Here is a 13,095-nt window from a genome sequence, read left to right as displayed (position 1 = left end):
AGTGGTATTTTCAAAGGACCAAGTGTCGAGAAAATCATGTTTTATAAAAGTCGGATGACACACTAACAAATATGATTTTTACAAACCACAAGTGTATAGACACTTGTGAAATGAAAGATCCGACAAAATAACAATTTTTGTAAAAGATGACGGGAAGATGTAAAAATAGATTTATCCTAAAAACGAGGTTTTTACGATATTAAGTTATTTTACACATAGATCCACAAAATATAACGGGATCTACACTATAGTTTTCGGAAAAACCACAAGTTCATGTGATTATGCGATTTACATACTTGTCAACTAGTTTGATGTGTCGGAAGTTGATTGATTGATTAAAGAAGTGTTGAAATGATTTTGTAAAAGAAAATGATACGCTTGAAAGCGTGGCCACCTCCAGTTACAAGGGAAACTCTGGCTAAATTTTTCTAAAATCTAACACTTAGAATTATTTACAAGTGTTAGAGCTATTTTTGATATGCTTTCAAAATATATTTCGCCACGACTTTATTTACAAATATTCGGAGGTGGGATTTCACAAAACTAAACGTGATAAGTATATATTTTGTAAATATATTTTTCGCCACACTGTTTATGATTATTTTGTGAAAATACGTAAATATTGTTTTTAGAGTAAAAATAATATTTCGAACGATAACAGCTCCAAAATAATACAAACGCTTACACGACAAACATGTAAGTTACACTGGTAATTATTATTACCACTTAATCGTTAAAACGTAACTTACGCATTACGGAAATATTCATGAACGCGTATCTTGTCGACGCATTATTTTGGAAATATTATGTGAAGTGAAAATATAATATTTTTGAGAAAAATATTTATATTTTGGAAGTAGAAGTAAAAATATATTAAGTGGGACTTAATGATATAATAAAAATACACATGTATTAAATCCCCCATCCTTGGGAAGGAGATTAACTACCAAGTACATGCAAAATATAAACACGGAATAGTTGTCTAACTATTTCCCAAAAACCTAAACTATAAAGCTAAGGCACGGCCATCCGTCTAATAGAATTAGTACATGTAGGTCTGCCTGACATCCGGAGTACTTGGTATAGCGACGCACTGACTGTGAGTTCATGTCCCCCTTTTCTCTTAACTGTTTTCAGTTTTCTAAACTGCGGGGGTGAAATACATGTTACATTGATTATGAATACTTTTTACATGGTATGGTTAGCGTAAGGAGGTTTGTTACTTAGATCATGTGAGTGGGTAGGCGGAAACTTGAGGCCATTAATCCTCATGGTAGGACCGAGGGACAGGAGCGGTAGATCTATCTGGGTGTAGCGAGCCCAGCCCCAGGTCCAGCATAACGGACCTCGGGGTGACTTAGTGCCCGACGCATAAATCCGCTAGGTTTGAGTCTTCCTACTTGCACTTCACACATATCAATGGCCTTGCAAACCATTGGTGATCTCTTTTTCCTTATTTGCTACATACCAGGGTTTTGATAAATACAAAGGTTTATTTACTCACTTACACATGAACTCGCTCAACATTATTGTTGATTTTTCAACTTACATGTATTTCAGGGAATTAAAGATCTGGCACGGTATGGCATGTTTTTCCCGCTGCATTAGTCACCGAGGTCATCCAGGGTTCGGGGAATGTGACTTTTTCCTGGACAAGTCACAGTCCTTGAATCATGTTTATGTTAAGATTGAATTTGTATTGTTTGGTGAACAAGTTTATGGTTGTTAGGGTGTTGTCCCGTTAAGACAATGTTATGGTATTTTTTTTTTATTTATGGATGATCTCGCATATTTTTAAATCATATAGCTTGGTTATGATTAAGCTATGGTATTAAGAAGTCACACCAAATCAACCACGCTTCCGCAAAGCCAGGGTGTGACAGCTTGGTATCAGAGCTCTGATCATAGCGAACTAGGATTCCTTCTCGAGTCTAGACTATGATCACTAGGGCTCTCACGAAAACATTTTTACTGCATACCACCTAAGTCCAGATCCAAAACCTTTTTATAAACAAATGTTGAGCGCATTTTATTTATTATTTTAGGCTCAGTCTGGGAGGCTGAGGCTCGGTCTGGGAGGCCGAGGCTCGATCCAATGGATCGAGGTAGTTGTCTAGTGGGACTAGGGAGTCAGTCTGGGAGGCTGGGAGAATTGGCTAGTGGGACTAGGAATGTCAGTCTGGGAGGCTGGGAGGCTAGTGGGACTAGGAAGAGCAGTCTGGGAGGCTGGGAGAATTGGCTAGTGGGACTAGGAAAAGCAGTCTGGGAGGATAGTGGGACTAGGAGAATTATGTGATATCTTACTTGGTAGCTTATGTGATTATTCGATTGTATGACTGATTATTTATGCATATTTGTGTTTGTGTTACAGACACATGGACTCACCTGGCACAGGTGACTCGGACACCACCGGACCCCTACCTATAGTATCTGATGACCTCCCATCTTCGGAGCATGAGGTGCATACATCTGATTCCACCAGCACGGACGACGACGATTTCCAGCCCTTCGCACTACCCGAGGGTGCTGATGAGCCTGCGGATGGCCCCCCTGCTGAGTACTTACCCCTAGTTGTGATTCCGGCTCCTATTCCTTTAGCCGTCTATCCCGCATATGACTTACTACTCGACGCCGAGGCTGACGGCGATATTGATCTATTTGAGGACGAGCCTATTGAGGATGAGATTCCGGATGCAGCCCTTCTTCCCGCTGGCGATCTTCTGATGATCGCTGATGCCCCTGCCGAGGACTCACCGCACATTCACCGGTCCCAGACTCCTTTGAGTCTGTGGCTTCCGCACCTTCTCACGAGGTGAGCGCACAGCACTTTGCACACGACTCGGACCCTGACCAGGCATCCTCAGCTGCACCTATTCCGAGCTTTGCATTTGAGCATGACGACATAGAGGATTCTGATCCCATTTTTCCTCCGGGATTCGACCCGGATCATGATATTGAGTTTATCCCGATGGACCAGCCCATGGAGGATCCCGCTGATCCAGTTGATCCTATTGATCCCGATTTTGATTTCGAGATGGCTTTTGATGACCACGAGCCTGCCTTGGCTCCTGAGCAGGCAGCTGCTCTAGATCCTATGCCCGAGCATGACCCCGTACATGCTGGCATCCCAGTTGAGCCCGTTCTAGCTGACCCGCCCGTTGATGATCATTTGGAGGGCGATCATGTCGTTGTTGCTGTCGATCCTGTTGTTCCTCCACCTTTTGTTGCTGATATACCTGATGAGCACATTGCACCGGTTGATCCTATTGTTGCTCCCCCATTTGATCCCATTCCACTTGAGCCTGAGCACGCACTGTTTGCAGACCACATGGAACCACCGGATGAGCATGCACAGCACGGTTGGATACCTGCTGATGAGGACGTTCCACCTTTGCCCCCTCAGATCCCTGTTACACGACCTGTTGATTTCACTTTTCAGGTTCCTCAGTTCGTACCTCCAGCGAGGCCTGGAGAGGGCTCTTCAGCCCATCCTTTTGGGCACGTGCCGATGTCTATTCCCTTCATGCCCCAGATGTCATCTGTTCCACCCTCTACTTCACCATTTCATGTGGCACCATTTGACCCCACCAGTGAGCCTTTGCTTTGGTCGACACCACCAGCCATGCCACCTACTGATCCGTACCATCCGTTTCATGTGGGACACACTATAGAGGACATTTTGATGTCCTTCATTCATCAGCACGAGTCACACACGCAGCGTCTCTAGGAGCTCGAGAGAGCTCAGCTGCCACCATGTTCATGCCATGGTCAGATACACTCTCCTCTTCAGCCATGTCGATCATTACCCCCAGATTTTGCTGCTCGTCTCTTTACACTAGAGCAGCAGGTTGCCACTGTCATTCGCACTCAGCAGGCTATGGAGGAGGACTGGCTTCAGCTACGCCGCTTGCTTTACACTTACTTTCCCCCTCCTCCACCACCATTTGTATAGAGCTCATCAGTACTACTTGTGTAGACGTTGGTGAGAGGACCGCGATTGCTTTTGATTGCATAGCATTTTGGAGACTACATGATGATACTGACTTTTGACACATACTTGATGTATTTGATGTATTTGACACTGATTTGATATAGCTTTTGGACAGGGGTGATGTAGCCCCTAGTTGATTGATGATTGTATGACACAGTGATGTACTGATACACTTACGTTGTGGTCTCGATATATATGGCAATCGCAGTATTCTCATCATATTTGATTCGCTTGATTGCTTATTTACATTATTATGACATGGGATGTTGTGTATATTTTATGACATGGGATGTTGTGTGTATAATATTTGTGACATGGGATGTTGTGTGATTAGTATTTGTGAAGTATTGATAACATGAGATGTTATGTGCTATTACTATTACTATATACGTACGCGTTACTATGGCCTGACCGACGTACACATCTTTAGAAGATGCCGCCAAGACGTCAACCTCAGCCAATGCCTACTACTCAGGCCGAACTACAGCAAGTCATTGCTGTTGCTATTGCTCAATATGCTGCCTCTCAAGGAGGGATGAGTGGAAGCAACTCTGGCAACACTGGCAACAACAACAATCCACCTCATGGTAACCCTAAGTCATTAAGACATACCATGACCTAAATGGATTTCCTTAGCAGAAATGCTAATGCCAATCATATGTTATAATGTATGTGCAGGGTGCACCTACAAGCAGTTCTTAGACTGCAAGCCCGTAAACTTTGATGGCACAGGAGGTGCAGTCGCTTTTGTCCGCTGGGCTGAGAAAACTGAGTCCGTACTTCGCATGAGCAAATGCGCGCTGGATCAACAAGTCACTTACATCTCAGGGCTATTTTTGGATGGAGCCCTATCATGGTGGAATCTACAAGTCCAGACACTTGGCGAAGCTGCTGCTTACGCACTGACTTGGACCGAACTGAAAGAACTCATGCGCAAGAAGTACTGTTCTCGCGCTGAAATTCAGAGATTGGAGACCGAATTCTGGCATTTGAAAATGGAAGGTCCTAAGATAGCAGAGTATGTTCAAAGGTTCCACGACTTGTCGCATGTGGTACCCTACATGGTCACACCCGAGTTCAAGAGAATTGAACGCTTCATTTGGGGATTAGCTCCTCAAATCATCAGCATGGTGACCTCCTCCAAACCTGCAACAATCACTGAAGCCATTGATTTGAGTGTGGCTCTCACCGAGGAGGCAATTCGTTTGAACAAGTTTGATGAAGCTGAGCCCAAGAAGAAGGAGACTCATGTGGAGTCCTTTGGAGGAAACAAGAGGAAGTTTTCGAACTTCAAGCAGGGCACCGGGGTGGTGGTTAAGAAAGGAGAGCAGAACGCGCCAGCTCAGGATACAGCTGGTGGTAGGAAGAAAGGAAAGGGATATATGGGTGCACAACCCAAGTGCAACTCATGCCAACGACATCACTCTGGTCGTTGCGGGCTAAGAGTTTGTGAATCATGTGGGAAGACTGGTCATACGAAGGATTTTTGTTGGGCTAGTGCTGGCCGGGGAGGCCAAGGAGGATCTGGGAATAGGAATAATCGTGGTGGTAATGGGAACCGCCCCCAAGGAAACAATGGAGGTGATGGAAACCGAGTCAACAACGCAAACCAAGCGGGCGCCGTGAATCGTAATCAGGGAAGCAATCAAGCGGGAAACAATGGTGGGAACGGGCAGAGGCCCGGATGTTTCAACTGCGGTGATGTTGGGCATTACAAGAGGAATTGCCCGGAATTGAACCAAGCCCGCGGAAGGGTTTTCAACATAGAAGCAAGGGAAGCGCGCCAGGATCCCAATGTTGTCACTGGTACGTTCCTTGTAAACCAACGCTATGCATCCGTTTTATTTGATACTGGCGCCGATTATAGCTTCGTGTCGTTAGAATTTAAGAATATGCTTGGTTTAGCCGCTAGTAAGTTAGATATTCCATACTCGATTGAATTAGCGAATGGAAAGTTAGTAGAAGCTAATGAGGTGATTCGAGGTTGCGTAATCGAGTTGGGAGAGCGCGAGTTCGCTCTAGATCTACTACCAGTCCAGTTGGGAAGCTTCGACGTGGTAGTAGGGATGGATTGGTTATCGAGTAACAAGGCCGAGATAGTTTGTCATGAGAAGGTCGTTCGTATCCCGACCGATGATGGTGAGACCATTATTGTTCACGGAGAGAAGCGTGAGACGCCGTTGAGGATTATTAGCTGCCTGAAGGCAAGAAAGTGTTTGCAGAAGGGATGTGCTGCCTTTCTGGCACACATTGTAGATAAGAAGGCTGCTGAGCCAAAGATCGAAGACATCCCTGTCGTGAGGGAGTACCCAGAAGTCTTTCCAGAAGATTTGCCTGGATTGCCGCCTCAGAGGCAAGTGGAGTTTCACATCGATTTAGTTCCAGGCGCCGCGCCTGTGGCTAAGGCACCCTACAGACTTGCTCCGTCTGAGATGCAGGAACTGTCGACACAACTTCAAGAGTTGTTAGACAAGGGATTTATCCGACCGAGCTTCTCGCCTTGGGGAGCTCCAGTTTTGTTTGTCAAGAAGAAGGACGGTAGTTTCCGTATGTGTATTGACTACAGAGAGTTGAACAAGCTGACGATCAAGAACAGGTATCCCCTGCCAAGAATCGATGATCTGTTTGACCAACTACAAGGTTCAAGCTTTTATTCAAAGATCGATCTTCGATCCGGATACCATCAGCTACGGATACAGGAAGAAAGTATCCCAAAGACAGCCTTCAGAACTCGATATGGACACTACGAGTTTCTCGTTATGCCGTTTGGTCTGACAAACGCACCTGCAGTGTTCATGGATTTGATGAATCGAGTTTGTAAGCCGTACTTGGATAAGTTCGTGATTGTGTTCATCGATGATATTTTGATTTATTCAAAGACGAAGGCTGAGCACGAACAGCATTTAAGAGCCATTCTAGAGCTGCTAAAGAAGGAACAGTTGTACGCCAAGTTCTCAAAGTGCGAGTTTTGGCTACGAGAAGTGCAATTCCTTGGGCACGTGGTAAACGGAGATGGAATCCACGTGGACCCAACCAAGATCGAGGCGATCAAAGATTGGGAAACGCCAAAGACGCCAACCGAGATCCGGCAATTCTTGGGTTTGGCTGGCTATTATCGAAGGTTCATCGAGAACTTTTCAAAGATCGCTCAACCATTGACGCTCCTCACTCAGAAAGACAAGAAGTTTGATTGGGGAATCAAATAGGAAGAAGCGTTTCAGACATTGAAAGATAAGCTTTGCAACGCGCCAATCTTAGCTCTACCGGAAGGTACCGATGATTTTGTGGTATACTGCGACGCATCGCGGCAAGGATTGGGTTGTGTGTTGATGCAACGCCAAAAGGTTATTGCCTACGCGTCACGCCAACTGAAGGTACACGAAAAGAACTATACCACACATGATTTGGAACTAGGCGCAGTAGTTTTTGCTTTAAAGATCTGGAGACACTACCTTTATGGTACAAAGTGCACAATCTTCACAGATCACAAGAGCCTCCAACACATATTCAACCAGAAGGAGTTGAACATGAGGCAAAGACGATGGGTAGAACTGTTGAATGACTACGACTGCGAGATTAAGTATCATCCAGGGAAGGCGAATGTGGTCGCCGATGCCCTAAGTTGAAAAGAGAGGATCAAGCCCATAAGGGTTAGGGCTTTGGAGATGATCATTCAGACCGATCTTTCCTCACGCATTCCTGCAGCGCAGAAAGAAGCTCTCAAGGAAAGAAACCTTGAAGAAGAGTATCTCCGTGGGATGGAGAAGTTATTGGTACCAAACAGGGAAGGAACGTTGTGTTTCGAGAAAAGGATTTGGGTTCCTCTGTTTGGTGGTTTAAGGAAGGTTATTTTCGATGAAGCTCACAAGTCGCGGTACTCTATCCATCCTGGAGCGGATAAGATGTACCAGGATCTTAAAGATTACTATTGGTGGCCTAGGATGAAAGGCGATGTTGCTGTTTATGTGAGCAAATGTTTAACTTGCGCCAAAGTTAAGGCGGAATACCAGAAGCCTTCGGGACTTCTGCAGCAACCAGAGATTCCCAAGTGGAAGTGGGAACAAATCTCTATGGATTTTGTTACAAAATTGCCAAGAACGCCAAGAGGCCATGACACTATCTGGGTGATAGTGGATCGATTAACGAAGTCAGCACACTTCTTGCCTATCGGAGAAAAGGATAATACAAGCAAATTGGCTGAAATTTACATGAGAGAGATTGTTACACGCCATGGAGTACCTCTCTCAATCATCTCTGATAGAGACGGAAGGTTCGTATCGAGGATATGGCAATCCTTCCAGGAAGCTTTTGGCTCAAAGTTGAATCTGAGCACTGCTTTTCACCCGCAGACCGACGGTCAAAGCGAGCGGACGATTCAGACGTTAGAAGACATGCTGAGAGCATGTGTGATGGATTTGGGCGGTAGCTGGGATAAGTATTTGCCTTTGGTTGAGTTTTCATACAATAACAGCTACCACACCAGTATTGGTGCCGCGCCATTCGAGGCTTTATATGGGCGCAAGTGCAGATCCCCGCTCTGTTGGTCTGATGATGGTGATAGACAGTTGGTTGGTCCTGAAGTAGTCCAGGAAACCACCGACAAGATCGCACAGATCCGAGATCGCATCAGCGCGGCTCGTGACCGGCAGAAAGCCTACGCAGATCGAAGCAGGAAACCTCTAGAGTTCGAGGTTGGTGATATGGTTTTGTTGAAGGTATCACCCTGGAAGGGTGTGGCACGCTTTGGGAAACGTGGAAAGTTGAATCCGAGGTATATTGGACCGTTCAAGATCTTGGAGAGAATCGGGTTAGTAGCATACAAGTTGGACTTACCTGCTGAACTGAATGGTGTTCACGATACATTCCATGTATCCAATCTGAAGAAAAGTCCAACTCAAGATACCGTTGCCATTCCCACCGACGAGATTCATGTTGACGACACGCTCCACTTTGTTGAAGAACCTGTCGAGGTCACGGATTGGAAAGTAAACAAGACCCGCCGGAGCAGTGTCAAGCTCGTCAAAGTTCGTTGGAATGCTAGACATGGTCCCGAATTCACCTGGGAGCGTGAGGACCGAATGAAAGAGAGATACCCCCACCTATTTCCTGAGAACCCTGCATCTACAAGCAGAGCTTAAAATTTCGGGACGAAATTTTTCTAACGGGGGGAGAATGTGACAACCCTCACTAAACCAGGTATCCGTACGATTTAATTAATAAATAATTGCTGCTTAATTACTGTGCTTAACTGAAATTGCCAATGAACTGCTACTTGATTTCTAGCACTTGTATATTCCTGCATCATACTTTGATTTCCGTCATTACATTATTTACACGTTGAACCTTAGTGACAAACATGATGCACTAAAGCACAGTAGCATTAGAACGGATAACCTATTGAACATGCTGATAAAGCCAGCATCAGGCAGACACTGCCTCTAAAGGCCTGTATGAGCCAGAAATATTTTACTACACCCATAGTGAGTGTAGGGATACAAGGGTTGTAAAATTGCGTCTCTAGGAATAAGATATAATGACTGGATGTGCCTAAAACGTACTCTAAGCACGAAACACAGCACTTTTATTAACATACTAGCTTCTGGCTAACTAATAAAGTGCCAAAACATGAGGAAAATATTCCTGACACTTTGTAGAATAAATAGTGTCACTAAAAATATTATTAACGACGCTTAAAAGCTTACTTAAGCACTTTAACGGATTACCATCCAACCGAACAACCGGACTAAACCCGGAACATGAAAATATGGCCAATAATATTATTGATCTTTTTCTGAGTCAGTTAGGGTCCCTGATTACCCTAACACCCGCGTTAAAGCGCAACATGTAACTAACTAAGTTAACCCCTAATCTAACTTAGTTAATCTAACTAAACTCTAACTAAATACTTGAAATCGAACCAAATGACCCCCCCCCCCCTTGGGCCGATCGGTCACAATGTGACCATCCATTGTACCCTTTTGATTATATAATCACTTATGCTTAATATCTTGAAGACATATAATCCAAGGGTTAACCATACTAACTTTGTCTATAAATACTTGAGATTACATGAGGGATTATACACTTCACAATCACCAACCCACTCAACTCTCTCTCCCTCTACCTAGCTCTCGGCCGAACACCCCACCCCCTACACCACCATTTTCGGCTCTTGTTCAATCCATTCCAACATCACACAAGTATTCAAGGTCACGTATTAGGAGTCTTGGAGCAAACGGAAGCGGAAGGACCTCATTATCTTGCTTTTATCCACCACATTTTCGCCTAGATTCTTCCTTAGCCCCGAGCTAGAGGTATAACACTTAAAACTCATTCTCGAACATATCTAAAGTGGTTAATAAGATTTGTAACGGTTAAAACTCGGAAACTTGCATTTTGAATCTTTAAAGGCTACTAAAACATGAATATAGTTGGTTAAAAGCTTAATACTTGTGTAAAGGTTGTAGTATTTGAAAGTGGTGATTATTGAGGCCCGATCTACGTAGTGGTAGCTCGGATCATCGTTTAACCCGACTTTGTTAAGATCATGGATCTTGACATAAGCTTGTTTCTATCGGTACAAGGGTTAAAAGGTGAAACTCTACCACACGAGAAACATGAACTTGTGTAAAAGTATTTTTACTTGTAAAATAGTGTTTAAAACTAGCGGATCTACGTATCTGCAAGTGGTATTTTCAAAGGACCAAGTGTCGAGAAAATCATGTTTTATAAAAGTCGGATGACACACTAACAAATATGATTTTTACAAACCACAAGTGTATAGACACTTGTGAAATGAAAGATCCGGCAAAATAACAATTTTTGTAAAAGATGACGGGAAGATGTAAAAATAGATTTATCCTAAAAACGAGGTTTTTACGATATTAAGTTATTTTACACATAGATCCACAAAATATAACGGGATCTACACTATAGTTTTCGGAAAAACCACAAGTTCATGTGATTATGCGATTTACATACTTGTCAACTAGTTTGATGTGTCGGAAGTTGATTGATTGATTAAAGAAGTGTTGAAATGATTTTGTAAGAGAAAATGATACGCTTGAAAGCGTGGCCACCTCCAGTTACAAGGGAAACTCTGGCGAAATTTTTCTAAAATCTAACACTTAGAATTATTTACAAGTGTTAGAGCTATTTTTTATATGCTTTCAAAATATATTTCGCCACGACTTTATTTACAAATATTCGGAGGTGGGATTTCACAAAACTAAACGTGATAAGTATATATTTTGTAAATATATTTTTCACCACACTGTTTATGATTATTTTGTGAAAATACGTAAATATTATTTTTAGAGTAAAAATAATATTTCGAACGATAACAGCTCCAAAATAATACAAACGCTTACACGACAAACATGTAAGTTACACCGGTAATTATTATTACCACTTAATCGTTAAAACGTAACTTACGCATTACGGAAATATTCATGAACGCGTATCTTGTCGACGCATTATTTTGGAAATATTATGTGAAGTGAAAATATAATATTTTTGAGAAAAATATTTATATTTTGGAAGTAGAAGTAAAAATATATTAAGTGGGACTTAATGATATAATAAAAATACACATGTATTAAATCCCCCATCCTTGGGAAGGAGATTAACTACCAAGTACATGCAAAATATAAACACGGAATAGTTGTCTAACTATTTCCCAAAAACCTAAACTATAAAGCTAAGGCACGGCCATCCGTCTAATAGAATTAGTACATGTAGGTCGTTGCACAGCTGCCTGACATCCGGAGTACTTGGTATAGCGACGCATTGACTGTGAGTTCATGTCCCCCTTTTCTCTTAACTGTTTTCAGTTTTCTAAACTGCGGGGGTGAAATACATGTTACATTGATTATGAATACTTTTTACATGGTATGGTTAGCGTAAGGAGGTTTGTTACTTAGATCATGTGAGTGGGTAGGCGGAAACTTGAGGCCATTAATCCTCATGGTAGGACCGAGGGACAGGAGCGGTAGATCTATCTGGGTGTAGCGAGCCCAGCCCCAGGTCCAGCATAACGGACCTCGGGGTGACTTAGTGCCCGACGCATAAATCCGCTAGGTTTGAGTCTTCCTACTTGCACTTCACACATATCAATGGCCTTGCAAACCATTGGTGATCTCTTTTTCCTTATTTACTACATACCAGGGTTTCGATAAATACAAAGGTTTATTTACTCACTTACACATGAACTCGCTCAACATTATTGTTGATTTTTCAACTTACATGTATTTCAGGGAATTAAAGATCTGGCACGGTATGGCATGTTTTTCCCGCTGCATTAGTCACCGAGGTCATCCAGGGTTCGGGGAATGTGACTCTTTCCTGGACAAGTCACAGTCCTTGAATCATGTTTATGTTAAGATTGAATTTGTATTGTTTGGTGAACAAGTTTATGGTTGTTAGGGTGTTGTCCCGTTAAGACAATGTTATGGTATTTTTTTATTTTAATGGATGATCTTGCATATTTTTAAATCATATAGCTTGGTTATGATTAAGCTATGGTATTAAGAAGTCACACCAAATCAACCACGCTTCCGCAAAGCAAGGGTGTGACATAAAAAAGGCCTAGGGTAAGAAAGAATCTCAGTCATTAGATCTATTGATCTAATGGTTGAGATCAATAGGCACCAAATTGTAAAATATTTTCATTAATTTGGACTGATTTGAAATATCTAGGGGCAATATAGTCTTTTAAACCCACTAGAAATTAGGTAATGCACATGTAACTTCCCCCCGTTTTTTTTAAACGTCAATAACTTTTTATACGCAACTTTTTTTAAAAAAAATTACACCATAATAACGAGCGTTTTTTTATCTTTAATATGAGTACCATATTGCTATACTTATATAGAGAAAATAATATGTTTCGATCAGATGTTTAGTCAATGAATGGTGTTATATACTTGCTGAATGGTGTTATATACTTACTGAATGGTTTATATATTTACTGAATGGTGTTATATACTTGTTGAATGGTGTTATATACTTGCTGAATGGTGTTATATACTTACTGAATAGTGTTATATACTTGTTGAATGCTGAATGGTGTTATATACTTGCTGAATGGTGTTATATACTTACTG

Source organism: Helianthus annuus, chromosome 12 (assembly GCF_002127325.2).
Source record: "Helianthus annuus cultivar XRQ/B chromosome 12, HanXRQr2.0-SUNRISE, whole genome shotgun sequence".
Classification (NCBI taxonomy): domain Eukaryota; kingdom Viridiplantae; phylum Streptophyta; class Magnoliopsida; order Asterales; family Asteraceae; genus Helianthus; species Helianthus annuus.
Note: the sequence above shows the minus strand (reverse complement) of the source record.